The sequence below is a fragment of the Aulonocara stuartgranti genome (assembly GCF_965226115.1).
Source record: "Aulonocara stuartgranti genome assembly, chromosome: 3".
Lineage (NCBI taxonomy): Eukaryota > Metazoa > Chordata > Actinopteri > Cichliformes > Cichlidae > Aulonocara > Aulonocara stuartgranti.
This window is the reverse complement of record NC_138941.1, coordinates 5,720,121-5,734,671: the sequence shown is the minus strand read 5'-3', so window position 1 is coordinate 5,734,671 and position 14,551 is coordinate 5,720,121. Positions and strand designations below refer to the sequence as shown.

Below are 14,551 nucleotides of genomic sequence, written 5' to 3'. Positions count from 1 at the left end.
CTGTAACTGTTTTCAGATCGTCCTGCAAAATAACTCAGAGAATGAAGAGCAAATAAAGCAGAGTCTGCAAGATCTCCTCACAGACTTGGACTTAGAAGAGAATAATAAAAAAACAGCTTTCGTCTCGTCCACCATCTGCATTTCTCAAAAATCCCAAACCAACAAATCAGAAAGGTACTGCGGAGTCTCCATGTCCACCAAAGGTCCTAACGCTGGGAAAATTATGATTGCTGCCTCCTGTCTTAGCAAATGGCATAAATATGTATCTGGTGCGGTGATGACCTATTATCCAAACACAGTCCAGAAAGATTACTTTGATGGAACAATTGAAGTACCTGGAAATATCAGGTGTGAGGCTTTTTGTCTCCGTGATGGTGCCAGAATGAAGCCTTGCAGATCATGTAAGAATTTGTTTGGCTTGAACACAGAAGACCTCAGAGAGTGGCCATATGGTAACTGTGCTGAAGCTGAGAGCCTGAGCAATTTGCTTGAAAATGAGAGAGAAGTTGAAACACATGTGGATGAATACTCAGCTGAAAAGGATAACAGGCAGAGAGCTGAGGATGAGGTTGGTAGGGTTCTTAGAACCGTGTTGCAAAGGATTCGGTTTAACTGGACAGGTGAATTTTACAACCCAGAACAAGAGTGAGATTTCATGAAATCATTTGCATTCATCATTCTGATAAATCAAAGATTCTCTGCTCTGACAGCATCTGTGTGGATTTTCTGTAATCACAGAGACGTGTATAAGCATGTTTACTTTCCATCTCCATGTAATTGTCACATTTAATAATTAAAACTGGCTTCTATGGGTTTTTGTTTGTTTGCTTACATATCTAGTGTTTAATGCAATATGAAGCATTATCAGACAGCATTTATTGGGAAGAATCCCATTTTTATACTGGTCTGTACCCAGGGTACACAGAAAATAAAAACACATGTTTTCTTATTATGATCCCAACTATAATTTACTTAAGCAAAAGCACTACATGTGTAGTTATAATATTTATAGCAGTTACTGTTGAGCTTTAAATTTATCATCTTAAATGTTTATATGCTGATTATATTGCTTTATATAAGAAAGGCCTAACTCTGAGTACACTCTGTGCCAAAAAGTGCTGACAGGAAACTGCATGCTTTTGCAGAAACGTGCTTTTGCAGCTAGAAAGTGAAGCTGATATATATCAGTTTCAATTAGTTTTTACCAACTGCTTGCTAGGGCAATCCCACGAGTTTGGTGTTTTTGTATTGAACATGATTCCAAGTGCTTTCTATAACACATAGCAGAGGTGCCACAACAAAGACTGAGAAGAGGACAGGAAGAGACAGTGAAAGAGATGCACTCCTTCGCCATTCATGTTAAAGCGTTGCATAGCTTTAATTTTAGAGAGTGTTGCATAACTTTAGTCATTTTTCTACCACAGGTGAAGCCAAGAATTGTGAAGCTCTCTTTTGGCCAAATACCAGAATCTGTAAGAAGAAGAAAAAACAATCAAATAGGTCATTATTAAGAGAACAACAATCTCTTGATGATTATCCACAGTGTCTTTGATAACTCTGAGATACAAACTGTCAAGTATATACACATCCCAGCAAACAATAGCTGTGTTTGACTAAAGCGATTAATAACAAGGACAGAGCTACAATCACTACAGTCAAACATAAAGGGCTTAATCCTGAATCCAAGTCTGAGCTGTGATGCCGTTGGTGCTGAAAGCTGCTCAGATCCTGAAGCTGCACGTTTTGTCTCTCTCTAACCAAACCAGCAGCAAAAGAAGACACATTTCGCTTGACATAAACATTGTCATGAATTCCCTCTTACTTTTGCTGGTTTGCTTCCACCACCATTAAAACACACACAGAAAAACAACACAGCACAGCTCTCTGCCTCTCTCAGTGTACTTTAAGAACACCGTTTCCCATCTCAAATCTCTGTTTTTGGCATTATTCGCTTGCTTGTTATGAAGCAGTCTACCGTTGTTTACAGCCATTTTTTTTAATGACTTCCGACAAGACAGCCTCATTTCTGCTGTTCAATACCAAATTTTATTTATTTTTTTCAAATTAAGTGAAACTGCAAAATGCTCTGCTGTGTCTCTATTAAAACCTCTTATTAAAACCTCTGAATCACTTCAGCAGCATCAGCCAATGTACATTTGTTGAGTCGTGGTTCTCGTCTGCTTTTGTTCTACTGCAGAATAATATTTTTAAGGTTATCTACTGTAAAAAGCTAGGCCAGGAAAATCTGCTTCATGGTTTTGTGTTTTATCCTCAGTTACTTTGACACAAAAGCATCTGCTGTGATGCTCACACCTCTGATGAAGTTTCACAAGTGTCAGTACTGATAAATGATCAGAATTATAATGTTTCTGACTCTCTGAGTAAGAATTAAATGGAATCTAATTGGGACCTTGTGAATTGGAATTGAACAGGTTCTAGAAATCAGTGATGATACTCAGCTCCAATACCCACCTATGATATTAGGCTTACGAACGCTGACTGGGTTTCATTTACCAGCTTTTTATGTTCTTCCTGCAGTTTCCTCCCCACATCACTCATCTTAACCTTTTTCCAGTCCTCCTCAGTCTAAACAGAACACACAACAATACAAAGAAAAGCTCAGGTGATTGATCTCTAACACTAGGCATCCCCAGTCTTATTCTTAGCAGTCTAACTTCTCACCATATCTTTGAAGGCCTCTCCATTGTAGTAGCGCTTGGATGCTGGATACTCTATCGTTTTGTCACATAGTTCCAGGAAACTGGAAGCCACCAGATGCAGCTCCTCTCCGTCATAGCCGTACAGCTTTTTGTCCTCACGCGTCATCAGCACAAGCTCGTCACATGGACATGAGGTGCCCTTTACCACACCAATAACCTGCATTTTTACAATCTCGGGAAGGTAGAATTTTCCCCAGGCGTTAACTTCATCATCATCCCCGTTGTATTTGGTGTTCTCAAGCTCTTCTATCCACAGGTCAGCACCACTTGGCTTCTTCAGGTGAACGCACATGCTTTTGTTTTTGGAAACAAAATCTTTCACCCATTTCAGGTACTTTTCACCTGGAAAGAAGCAGACAAGGAAATATGGATGAATGTAGAAGTGTTGGAAAAGACAAATAGCAAGGTTATCCTACAGCAGTTTGTGAAAATGTTGTATCTTGAAATAAGCAGGCAAAATGAGGATCTCACTTATCTCATATGTTCTGACTACCGACTTTCTTCAGTTAAAGGACAAAAAAAGGGCACATTGGAGGCTGACAGAGTGTGCAATGGTGGGAATCATTTTGCAGAACTCACTAAAGTTTGTTTCTCCTGGAACAAGCTTTTTACACTTCGGCAAATGAAAATACTGTGTTAAACTAAAAAAGAGCACCAGACCAAGGTCTACAGTACTAACAGAAAAGCATGCCGTTACCTGTTGCCTGTCGACACAGCTGCTGATCTTCCTCACCAAAAAAATGAGGATCCCTGAAAGGAATAGAAAGGTTATGTTAAAATGAATGACTGTCACGGTGATCATGGGAAGCTCCAAAATATCACAACAATAGCTACGAAATCACAAAATGCAGTGTGATGTCTGTAAGCACCAAACATGACATCTCTGCAAATTCATCTTGAAATATGTAGGTACCTCACACGTACAGCTGCAGCCATCTCAGCCATTTATCACTGTGGCTGCCAAGTGGCTGCCACTTCACAAGCGCATGGCACAACATAGAAGAGCCACCTCCACAGGACAAGACTCAGCAGTCCATCTGCATCTTAAGGATAAAGGACACTCTTTCGAGGATGCTAATGTTCACATTTTGGACAGAGAGGACAGATGGTTTGAAAGAGGAGTGAAAGAAGCCATCTATGTCCACTGTGAGCGACCATCTTTGAACAGAGGCGGTGGTTTACGACACCAACTCTCTGCCATCTATAATCCAGTTTTGAGATCCCTTCCCAGACGCCTTAACGCCCACTCACATCCTGGGCCATCTGACCTCAGGAATTCGCATGATAAGGTGGGGCCAGGTTTCACAATGAACACACCCGAAACTCTGGCTGATTGGGACCCACACCCAGTTTCACACCTTGGCTCAGGCGATTAGAGGATCATCAGGGGGTCCTTTTGTCCCTCTGTGGGGGGAAACTCCCACTAGGTTTATATCTGGGACTCTCCACCATTTGACCTTAGAACTGAAGAAGCTTCTCGGATGAGAGGTGAAACGTCTTCAAGTAACTTAAAGAAGTCCAGACGCTTTTCTTTGCAAGCTCCTTTGACTACGATGACCTGGATGACTGAGAACCTTCACAGACATAAGGTGAATGTGACAAACAAAGCGCCTTCTTGTTCTCTGTGATAATGTAAAGTTATTAATGAAAAAACAAACGAGTAAAAAACGGACTGGAAACATGTCTTCAATCAAAACTCGACAAAAACAAAGAAACAGCCTCACTTCTCTGCGACGCTCCCTAAAAATGACGTTACGTGTTACGTACCAGAGATTTCTATACAGCCCTTTATCAAGCCGAGAGAAAGTGACGCAAAACCCTCCAACTAATAACGACTAGCAGAGAGGCTCAGCTGAGTGTAGTTACCTGGTTTGCAGACGCATACAGACGTTTCCTGTCCTCTCGGACGCAGCTGTGATAGAACATGTGGTGCATTACCGCCACCAACTGGCTTGGAGTGAGGACCGGAAATCGCTCATGCCAAATCAAAAAACAAACAAACATAAAGAAAGATTAAGTGAAGAGATAAATGAATACATTAAATCAAGAAGAAAAAACCCCACCACCGGACATATACATCCTCATATCCTTCTGTACAAATGAGTTTGTTTTAGAAACTGAAAAAAGCCACAAAACCTTCACATCTAGAAATCCTTTGCAGTAAAACTTGTTTTTTGGCAGGTTCCACAGGTTTTGAATCAGTTTCCTTCTTTATTCCTGATAATTTTGACAATGAAAAAGAACATGTTCTATATGGCTTTGGAGTTGATGTCACGCCGCAATGCATTGTGGGAGCGCGGCACCATTTTCGAGGTCTACGAATCAAAACAAACACACTGTGTTGGAACGACGATTACAAGATGCTTAAAAGCAGCTCAAAAGAGAATGGACTGTATAGAGACCGATTGCGTCCAGAGGCGAAGCGGCGGTACTTGCAGAAAATAGCGTGCAGTGGAAATGTGGACCCGTATGAAATACGGCCGTGGAGTAGAAACCCTGAAGACGTAGCCTGACATATTTTCGTACCTTATCTGTGGAGTCAGCGCGTACAAGTCGTCATTCAAACAAAGGTAAGTCAGCTCGAGTACTGCGTGTGAAATGCGTTTGATTTCCCTGCAAACATTCACATTAGTGCAGCATAAATTCATTCATGAGGGGAAATTACAGTGAGAACATGTGGAGGCTGTTAGAGGGATAACATGGTGAGTTCAGTGCAGGGCTGTGCAGAGAGGTTTAAAGGGGCGGGTGCTCAAAGTTAAAAAGGGGCACATTGAACCAGGCTGAATAACAACAACACACATTCATCAAGAATCTAATATGGGAAGGGCAGGGCTGTGTTGGTCTGAGACTGTAGACATTAAAAAGTCCACAGGAGAGATGGTAGCTGATTAAACAAGTGTCATGAGATAATAACAAAATGCAAAGATTGGTGACAGCGCTTGGAACCATAAGGCAACAAAAAACTATGTATGTAAAAAAAAAAAAAATTATATATATATATATATATATATATATATATATATATATATACACAGTGGGGCAAAAAAGTATTTAGTCAGCCACTGATTGTGCAAGTTCCCCCACTTAAAATGATGACAGAGGTCAGTAATTTGCACCAGAGGTACACTTCAACTGTGAGAGACAGAATGTGAAAAAAAAATCCATGAATCCACATGGTAGGATTTGTAAAGAATTTATTCGTAAATTAGGGTGGCAAATAAGTATTTGGTCACCTCAAACATGGAAAATCTCTGGCTCTCACAGACCTGTAACATCTTCTGTAAGAAGCTTTTCTGTCCCCCACTCGTTACCTGTATGAATGGCACCTGTTTGAACTCATCATCTGTATAAAAGACACCTGTCCACAGCCTCAAACAGTCAGACTCCAAACTCCGCCATGGCCAAGACCAAAGAGCTCTCGAAGGACACCAGGAAAAGTATTGTAGACCTGCACCAGACTGGGAAGAGTGAATCTACAATAGGCAAGCAGCTTGGTGTGAAAAAATCAACTGTGGGAGCAATCATCAGAAAATGGAAGACATACAAGACCACTGATAATCTCCCTCGATCTGGGGCTCCACGCAAGATCTCATCCCGTGGGGTCAAAATGATCATGAGAACGGTGAGCAAAGATCCCAGAACCACACGGGGGGACCTGGTGAATGACCTGCAGAGAGCTGGGACCAAAGTAACAAAGGTCACCATCAGTAACACACTACAACGGCAGGGAATCAAATCCCGCAGTGCCAGACGTGTTCCGCTGCTGAAGCCAGTGCATGTCCAGGCCCGTCTGAAGTTTGCCAGAGAGCACATGGATGATACAGCAGAGGATTGGGAGAATGTCATGTGGTCAGATGAAACCAAAGTAGAACTTTTTGGTATAAACTCAACTCGTCGTGTTTGGAGGAAGAAGAATACTGAGTTGCATCCCAAGAACACCATACCTACTGTGAAGCATGGGGGTGGAAACATCATGCTATGGGGCTGTTTTTCTGCCAAGGGGACAGGACGACTGATCCGTGTTAAGGACAGAATGAATGGGGCCATGTATCGTGAGATTTTGAGCCTAAACCTCCTTCCATCAGTGAGAACTTTGAAGATGAAACGCGGCTGGGTCTTCCAACATGACAATGATCCAAAACACAACGCCCGGGCAACAAAGGAGTGGCTCCGTAAGAAGCATTTGAAAGTCCTGGAGTGGCCTAGCCAGTCTCCAGACCTCAACCCCATAGAAAATCTGTGGCGGGAGTTGAAAGTCCGTGTTGCTCGGCGACAGCCCCAAAACATCACTGCTCTCGAGAAGATCTGCATGGAGGAATGGGCCAAAATACCAGCTACTGTGTGTGCAAACCTGGTAAAGACCTATAGTAAACGTTTGACCTCTGTTATTGCCAACAAAGGTTATGTTACAAAGTATTGAGTTGTATTTTTGTTATTGACCAAATACTTATTTCCCACCCTGATTTACGAATAAATTCTTTACAAATCCTACCATGTGGATTCATGGATTTTTTTTTCACATTCTGTCTCTCACAGTTGACGTGTACCTCTGGTGCAAATTACTGACCTCTGTGCAAGTTCCCCCACCTAAAATGATGACAATCGGTGGCTGACTAAATACTTTTTTGCCCCACTGTATATATCAGCAATCAATCAGAAAATCATTGGTTCATATTACAATTAAATATGAACAGGCTCCTTAGATGTAAGCAGTTCAGATCTGATGTCATTTACATTCTTCACACAGCACATTCGTCCAGGCTGACAGGTAAACATAGAACTAATCTCAGGTAACATGACTCATAGTAGAGATCCAGTAAGAAAGATTGCAGGCTCTAATATTATTACCACACAATCCAAGGACACACCAACAGCTCAGATTTGTAGAACTATTTAAACAAATGTCTTCTGAATATTCAATTCAGGTTCACAGTGGGGGGGTTGGGGGGGGGGGGGGTGTCGTGGAATTTTTAAAATAAAGTCTGCAACACAGAAAGAGCTGTGATCAAGCTATTTATTACTGCGCCAACACACATCAAACATCACAGTTCAGTCATGTCAGCGCTGCCACAGAGGTCGTGCTCCTCCTCCTTTACGCCTTCCAAGGAAGAGGGAGGAAGTTACAAACTGATCCTACCACACTTCACGTGTCTCGCTATGAAACCTAACGCATCAATGGTTGTGCTGTTTTGTGCCCTTGGCCTTATCAGCACCTGTAAAGGGAGTTGTTTTCTCAAACTGCTGAAGTAAGTTCATCTAGTTTTAGCAACTTTCACTGAACAGTAACAGTGTCACAACTAAGCATATGCATAAGCACTTAAACACTTTAAATGAGAATAACAGAACATTTCTATTACAGAGGCTGGAACCTGTCCCAGTAGTAGGTAGAGCACACCTGGACAGGTCACCAGTCTGTCAGAGGACTAACACAGAGACAGACATCAGAGTAACAAATCTATTTAAAATTAATGTAAGTTTGCTGCAGCTGTATGTATGAACATGTGTTTCTGTGCTCACAGTCCACCTCTCAGGAACCTGCAGTTCACTTTTAGTCTACTTTAAACAGACCTCACAAAAGGCTGATGTGGCTGGATCAGTAGTCTGATTTGAGTACGATACCGTTGGCCAGGGATTCATCTGGTGCATCGCTTCACTGCAGTCTTACGTATTTTCCCCACACCTGAATAAAAAAATACTGATATATACAAATAACAGCTTCAGCTGATGCAGCCTGACTCAATCCTAGATGTTCAGCACACAGAGACACAGAGGTGCCGTTTAAAGTTTAGTGTTAACCTGAGTCACTGATCATTTGCAGTATTACAGAGTCTGGCAGTCTTTGCATGATGTCCACGTCACTGTAAGTTTCTAGCTGACTTCACTGCAATTTCAATTTCAATTTCTGCTGTTCACAAACGCTGTCCATCTAATCTGACTGAGCTGGAGCTGTTTTGCAAAGAAGAATGGGCAAAGATTTCAGTCTGTAGATGTGCAAAGCTGGCAGAGACAGACCCTAAAAGACTGGCAGCTGGAACTGCAGCAAAAGCTGGTTCTACAAAGTGTTGACTCAGGGGGCTGAATAATTACGCACACCCCACTTTGCAGTTATTTATTTGTAAAAAATGTTTGGAATCATGTATGATTTTCGTTCCACTTCTCACGTGTGCACCACTTTGTGTTGGTCTTTCACCTGGAAGTCCAATAACATTGATTCATGTTTGTGGCTGTAATGTGACAAAATGTGGGAAAGTTCAAGGGGGCCGAATACTTTTGAAAGCCACTGTATATGTAGACACAGGACTACAAGTAGAAGATCAGACATGAAAGTGGAGATAACACAGAAGACCTGCAGCAAAGGTCAGAGGTCAGACTGGGCCCTGGATTCAACAATGAGCCAATGATCATCAAGCAGTGACTAAAGCAGAGCCCTGACGTTCTGACATTCATCACACAGTCAGAACAAATGTCTGCTGATGACTTCATCTCATGAAACGACTGATAGATGTCAGTTCATTGATCAGCTGAGCTGCTGATCTTCATCGTCACAGAAACATTCAGCTTGTTTCAATCAGTAAATAACTCCCACTACTCCCAGTTTGAACTGTTCCCACTCAAAATGCTGTGAGAACAATGATCATTGTAGAACTTCACAAACATCACGTGTTGTTTTCCACATGTAAGATCAGCAAACACACAGAAACTTCCTGTTGCCACACACGGCCTCTAAAATCTCTTCCACGCTTTCTGTCTGAAGTCCACTCTCTGTGTCGGATCCACAGGAAACAACAAGATCTTCTTAACATGGTTTTCAATGTGTCTCCTTCCAAAAAGTCCAACCAATGAACAAATGTGTGTATTTGTGGAGGCCGAACAAAAGCATGACACATTTCTCTGTTTCTATAAACTGGAGTCAAACACAAACATGAAGAGTTTCACTGACAGACTCCAAAATGCCCCCACAGTGGATCAAAGGGAAATCCTACAGTGTGGCCAGAGACTCTTAATGGCTCCAACATCAACACATCCACAATGTTGGATCCAGTTCTGCCTCACAGAGTTACTAAGACACACCCTCTGCCAGCATCACAACAGCTCCACCTGCTTCACCTGCCTCCTCAGCATCTGTACACCTGAAGAGAAAAGAAAGGCTCCAACAGCTCAAATCTACAAAGGATTCATGAAGTTTCATCCAACAATAACATGTTTGCCTTCCACAGTGTGCTGTTAGACACCACTGTACCTCTGCCATTTCAAAAAGAGCAGCTTGGGAACATTTTGGCTCCAAACACTTTGTGTTTAAGTTCTTTGTTTTCTTTGTGAAGCCGACAACATCTGGAGCTTTGTGACTCATAGAAACATCATTTTGTTCTTTAGATGACAGCAGATTGGGACTGAATAATCAATCACTATCAAACCAATAAAGACAAACATGCTGATTTTACAGGAACTTTGTTGGAGAAGCTGCAAAGACATGAAACTGGTGGAGATCCCAAACCAGTTGATAGTGCTGGTTATTCCAAATAAAGCTGTTTCCCTTTGAGATGAAATGACTTTGTGTCCTGATATATAATAAAGATGTTGTTGTTTTTGAGCCCCTGTATTAAAAGTAGTTTAAAGTCAGCTTGAGTTTGATGTCTTTATGTCAAAGCTGCTCATGATGTTGAGCTGCTGATGGAATAAAAACAATATAAAAGCATGTAGTCCAGACTTAAATGTAGCCTGTTGTTAGCTGAGGTCCACACACAGTGTTTGACAGTGTAAAGTGTGTGAAAGGGCTGCTGGTGGAGCTCACTAGGATGAGCAGGTGACCACGAGGTGGAGAGCAGCTGGCCTGGCTTTGACCCGGGCCACGCCCCCTTTCTCTCTGCTTTGCTGTCACTTATCTTCACTGCTCTGTCCAATAAAGCTGAAAAAGGCCCCGAATCAAAGAAATCTGCTGCAGCCTCTGAAATGTCTTCTGTTTCCTTCCCGACGGCTTTTTCACCGTCAGCCCATCAGACAGTCCAGCAGCATTTATGATGATGTCATGATGTTGAAGAGGCTGCTACGGTGGCCTCCCATGACCCCCAGCCTCATCACAGCTGAGATGCAGACATTTGAAAATATTCAGCAGACAACTGAATAACAGTCCAACACAACAGTCTGTGTGCAGACACACACTGACCTTTCATAGAGTCAAACACAGCTGGTTGAGTCATTTCTCTGTGAGTCTAAAGTGAATCTAGTATTTGAAAGTCCACTTCCTGTATTTGTTGTTGAAGACTTCTTCAGCTTCTTCTCAAGGACATCAGCTGCTTGTTTGGCAGCAGAGGCAGTTAAGAAGCTTCCTGAAAAACACTGAACAGTGAGTTCACTGTGGCATATGACAGATTCAGCTTTCTGTGTGCAAATGTGTCTGTGTCGACCTTTCAAATGCTGTTGAATTCAAAACATCAGCGGCTCCTCGGCTGCTCACTTCATGCACTTCTGTCTGTGTGACAGTCCAATGACATCACAGCTGTTTCCAGCCCCAGTGTCTCAGGACTGGACACCTTTAAACATGTCGAGGATCAAACAGCGTCCAGCTAAACACACATGAAACTATCAGAGCTGACAATCATTCCAATAACATCTAATGGTTCATGTATGTAGACACAGGACTACAAGGAAATGGCTCTCAGCATCTGGCTGTGGGAACACATGAGTCCCTGTTTGTGTTCAGATTGTGTGCATGTTTTAGACGTGTGTCACATGTAGAAACACAACAATCCCACAATGACACACAGATGTGTTTGACACAGCTGTGCAGCTGTAAGTTGTTTCTAATGATTCATTGAAGCTCTTCTAACATTCTGGAGACGATCAGTACATGAATCTGTTCAACACGACAACAATTTGACTTCAGTGTGAACGTTTGCATTAAATAACCTTCTTCATCCAGCTGACAGCATCTTCATCCTATGATGTGAACAGTTCCTCCTGTTGATGACAAACCTCTGACAGGATCTGCTTGAGGAGCTTTTTCATGTGCAGCTCTCTGAGCTCAGGGCTGAGCTGCTGTTTCATCTTTAAGAGCTGCTGCCTCCTCGCCGGACTTGTTCTCCTCTTCTTCTCCTAATGACACCATTTCTGCTTCATATTAAATTCAATAAAGATGCTGACATGTATCTGTAGCAACAACATCATTGAATCTAGAACAACTGGAGCCAAACCAGTGGCTCTGCTGGGATCACTGGTGAGCCAACACTTCCTTGTTGATGCAGATTTCAGGGCTTCCTTTTGCTCCTCCGTTATAACTGTTCTCTCTTCTCAACACATGATGACACAAAGGAATCAGCAGTGACAAAGATGATGCTGAAGAGAAGCACACACTTCACACATATAACAGAGCAGTGCAGTTACACACACCTCTGCTCGACATCAGGCCTCAAACAAAGACACAAAACACTAACTTGACTCTAAACAGAAGAAACGAGCAGCTGTTTCTGTTCTGTGCTTATTTATATTTGACACACATGCTTCTCTTTGTGCAAACACACATCGCACTATAAGGGTAACCTCGCACACAATGATTGGACAGCACAGTGATGATGCTGGGAGATCCTATACGCAGCAACACAGAAACACTGAGAACTTTAAACAATGATGGAAAGTGTTATAAATGACTTGTTGGCCTCTGATCTGTCACAAACAGCTGAAACGTGTCTCTCATGAGTCACATGAAGGTTTTTGACAGAAAGGACAAAAAGTAGCTGCAGTCAGTTTGTGTCATTTTTATATTTATTCATCTGGGAGAAAAATCTGAGGGACATTAAAATGTGTTTTCAACAGAGACAAGAACATGAATATAACAGAACAGGTAAATGAACATGTTTCAAGTAAACAGCTGGACTGATCAGGTCCAAACACAGAGTGATAAACTTGTCAAACAGCTGTCATATCTTTATATAGAAGCTCTTTATAAATGCTGCTCACTGCAGTCTGTTTACTAATAATGTCAAAGTGTTAGAAACACAGAAACATCAGAATGGTCTTTGTTCACAGAAACCTGTCTGGGATCCTTTGTTGTTCTTTTGATGCAGAGTTACATTATAAATATAAAGAGTTATTTCAGAGTCTCATCAGTTTTCCTGCATGTCTTTATTTAACACATCAGCAGGGCTGAAGCTCTCATGTTAAACACACACTGATCTATGGACACGTTCATGTGTTTCTAACAGAACCAGGCTGTTATCAGCCTGCACTAACATTATGTCACACACACTGAATGTAACAGTGACAGTTTACATCATCACACAATCAGCTGTGATTGTTTCACTGTCATCAAACGAGTCAACAGGAAGTAGAATCAATAGAAACCAATCATTTACTGACAGCATGTCTGATGGAAATAAGTGCAGATTATGTATGAAGTCTAACTGCACACAGTAACTGTGTTACAATAAGGACTTAACAGCGCCCTCTGCTGGAGTGTTTCAGTACTGCGTTAACTAGAATACACCACCTCCTCCTCACACCACCTGCTACAGCTCTACTCTTCTATGACTACAGTCATCCACAGCACTGATGTGAGGTCACATGGTTCATATGTAAGGAGCACAGCTGACCTCAGGTCAGTTTAATGACTGTGAGCAGCAGCTGTGTTATTGTCACTGTGACAGGGAGACACTCTCAGACACAGCGCTCATGTCAGCTTGTTCTCATGCAGGAGGATCAGGAGCTCCATGTTTGTCTTTCTGTTTGAATCATGATGTGTTTGTGCCATCAGAGTCTGTCATGAGTACTCAGGGTTTCACAGCAGCTCTTCTGGATGCTGACGAGCACTCCAACCTCATGTTTCACCTCTCTGAGCTTCTGATGTCTGTGAACACTCGTGTTTCTTCTCTGGGCTCATCTGGACAAAAACACCTTTCTGTGTTTGGCTGCAGCCTCATTCTGACTGACAGGAAGTGTGTTATCCATGAGCTGCACTTCTGTGAGGAAGTTTCCTGCTGTGTTTCCTGTCTGTGGACAAACACGAGTGTTCCAGCTGAGGACTTGGTTCCTTCCACCTGTCCATACAGGACATCACGCTGTCTGCAGCTCTGTAAATGCAGCTCCAGGTCCTTCCACGTGCTGCTCTGTATTTGTGCAGTTTGTAGTGTGTCCTGGGAAACGTAGCACACATGGTGTTCTTCTGCTGTTTCCTCCTTTCACTGAGTGTGAAACACTGACGCTGTGCTGTTGTTCACAGAGGGGAGCTGATTCTAGCTGCAGCTGGACTCTGTCATCTAACTGAATGTGTTGGTGCTGATCACGGGGCTCTGAGGGGGGAGCAGCAGGAGGACTCTGGATGCTGACGTCAGTGTATCTGTGGAAGCTCCCACAGCGTGTCTGTCATTCAATATTGTGCTGTATATTGTATCTATGCAAAGATGAACAGACTGTGTGTTCACTGGTCTCTGTGCTGCAGCTCTGATGTCATCATCACTCCCTCCTCCACCCTCAGCAGTCCCAGCATGCTGCTGTGGTGCACCCCACCCTCACTCTACACCTGAGCCACAGACCACACCCTCCACCTCAATATACACCACAGTTTTCTCTGCTGTGGAAATGAGATCAGGAGGAAATCATCATTATTATTATTTAATAAACGCTCACATTAATGTGGGCTTATTTGTTTCATATTAGAAACATTAGTTGAGTGTTTTTAGTATAAAATGGTCAAAGTCCCTCTTTTTGCTCCTCCCCTCACCTGTGGATGGACGGTGCTGTTACCGTGGTGACAGCTTGGATGTGTTTCAGTCCTGCCTGGTTATCACTGCAGGAATCTTTCACATTTATTACAGGTAATAACTCTGATTTTTCTGTGT

At 42.5% G+C, this 14,551-nt stretch overlaps 1 protein-coding gene across 1 annotated transcript in view; it reads right to left on the bottom strand.

Annotated features, from left to right (window-relative positions):
• The window catches only part of LOC309702423 (protein NLRC3-like), a 226,620-nt gene that overhangs the window by 50,945 nt on the left and 161,124 nt on the right, over positions 1–14,551 (bottom strand). The gene's annotated exons all lie outside the window — the stretch shown is intronic.